This window comes from Penaeus chinensis, chromosome 38 (assembly GCF_019202785.1).
Source record: "Penaeus chinensis breed Huanghai No. 1 chromosome 38, ASM1920278v2, whole genome shotgun sequence".
NCBI lineage: Eukaryota > Metazoa > Arthropoda > Malacostraca > Decapoda > Penaeidae > Penaeus > Penaeus chinensis.
Window position 1 is genome coordinate 21319539 of NC_061856.1, and position 2500 is coordinate 21322038.

The following is a 2500-nucleotide window of genomic DNA, read 5'->3' on the forward strand; positions in this document are numbered from 1 at the left end:
AGAAAGATACACAAAAGCTAGTATATAGGAGACATTTAGCATCCTCAGCGTAGTTTACAAAATTTCTTACGAGCATGTTTGCTCTTATGCCCAAGCCTCTGTAGAAGCTCTCAACCTGCTTCAAGTCGACATTGCAAGAGGTCATCAGAAAACCCAGGTATTTATACTCATTCACAAATTCAACTGAGGTATGATTGATGGTAACTGCAATACCAGGAACCCTCGCTTAATGACAATCCTTATCAAACGCCTTTAATAGGTAAAAAAAAAAAAAAAAAAAAAAAAAAAAAAACGTGTATACAGGCGTGTTCCGTTTGCTATATTCACGTGTGATGTACATTGATAAAGATATGGCCATTGTACTTTGTATGCAAATTGATTTCCAGATGAGTACATTTCCGTATTGATTCTACCAAAGATAACTGTTCTTATTTCTAATTAAGGCAACTAAGATTATTTCCATCAGGTCTTTTGGAAGGAACGAGTGGCTAAAGCAGCATTTAGACAATGCACTTAACATCAAGTGTAAGACACGGCAGGAGGGTCCACTATGTACTCACGTGAGGTTTCTGGCTTCGTTATGTATCTCGCCATAATGTCTGATTCATAGCTCACAAATTTGTATTTTTGTTTATCTTCTTTCACATAATTTTTGCGTCTCCTTTGATGTTATTTGTAATCTTCCTAATCAATCATCTCTTCCCTCTGCCTTTTACACAATGTCATAGCGTGCTTAAAACTAAGTCTAGACCACGACATATGCAAGTACAGAGGACCATTGCGCGGTTTGCCGTTGTCTCTCCACACAATAAAACTTTGCCTTGCCTCTGTGTGGCACGCATCTATCCGCTCGTTCCATCCAGATACCTCGTTTTATCTACATGGTTGGCGAGAGCTATGCCCAGATTCAAGCAACGCATTCATAATATCTTTGTAAAATGTCTGCATGTCTCTCATGTGCGAAGCATCATGACACGCTCGGTTGTTACAAGTTAATACATTAGTGGGTAAATTGATCCTTTTCAGCATGCGTTCTGTGTTCATATAATACTGCCTATCATGTTTTACCATATAATTCATCCGGGCATCAGGCTTTAGTACAGAGAGTGATACCATTGCATTACCCAGCATAAAACACAAAGGTCTATGGTCCGACCTAATAACACTATGGGTAACATGAACATTTGTTATCCTGCCCATGAACGATCTGGGACACACGGCGGGGTCCAGCCACATCGCGTCGCTCAGCCACGTGAACGAGTCCTTCTCCAACACTTCCTTATCGTCTGTCACGTAGCCGTACTCGTGACAAAAATCAACAAAGTCGTTACCAAACCTGGACGTTGGGTGAGCATTAAAGTTACCTAATACAACAACAGAGTTATCATGGTAATCCTCTATTAAACAATGCACTTCAGCTAAGCAGTCAGTGTACTTCCCAATATTTTCCTCTTTATCAAATGGCAGATAACAATTTACTTTGCGACAGTCATTACCCACAATTTTAATGTCAGTACAAATAATTCTCGCATCTGCCTTGTCAACACTATCGATGGAGATAAACTTTTTCTGTACAAGAAGGCCACTCCTCTGTAGGGCCTTCCTTCAAGCAACTGCACAGAATAATCAGCGGGAGACGTTCCTTAATAAATAAAATCGTCATCAATGTTTCCAAAAACAACAAGTTCCTGCTCAGGTAACCAATGCCCTTGTAAACAAATGATATCGTAATTTGCACGAAGTTCATGAGCACAATGCACGTTTGCTTTCACCAATCTACAGTTATGGCACGCCCTTTATAACGACCTTGAAATCGCTGCTCCAGTGCCTCGCACCAGCCATCTCCTGCAGGTGGGCCTTCAGGACCTCCCCTTCTGCGCCCGGGGATAGGCGACTCACGAAGAGGCGCACGTCTCGTACCTGCCGGGCTGCCGACAAACGACTCGTGTCAGCTCCTGTGCCGGTCATTGCCCTCGTTGCTGCCCTGCCCCTTGCTCTCTTGCCCTGGTCTCGCGCATCATGTGTCGTTGGACCTTTCGTGTTTGATGGCGCTGATGACTTGGTGATGCAGAACACAAAGGTGGGTGCCGCCTGCCGTGCCATAGAAGACACCATCTCTAGATCACAAGGGGTATTATTTCCCCTCTTGTGCACCTTTGCTTCGGCAACACATCTATATTTTACACACATCAATGCCTTTGTAACATCAATGTCGGCAGTAGAGTAAAATTCCTTACAGATGTCAACTACGTCACTTTGCGTCATGAAGCTGATTTACTTGAACAATAAAAAAAAACAAAAAAAAAACTCCATTATCAATACAGACAGTGTAATTTTTGGATGGTGTATTGCCGGATTCCACCATCCTGCTTTCTCAAGCAGTAGTCCTTTCACTGCAGTCATTTGGAACAAATCAAATCGGCAGAAACATCATTGGTAAAATTTGGCGTCGTCGTCGCCTAGGTAACGGCGTTGTGGTTGCCTTGACAACGGTGGACCT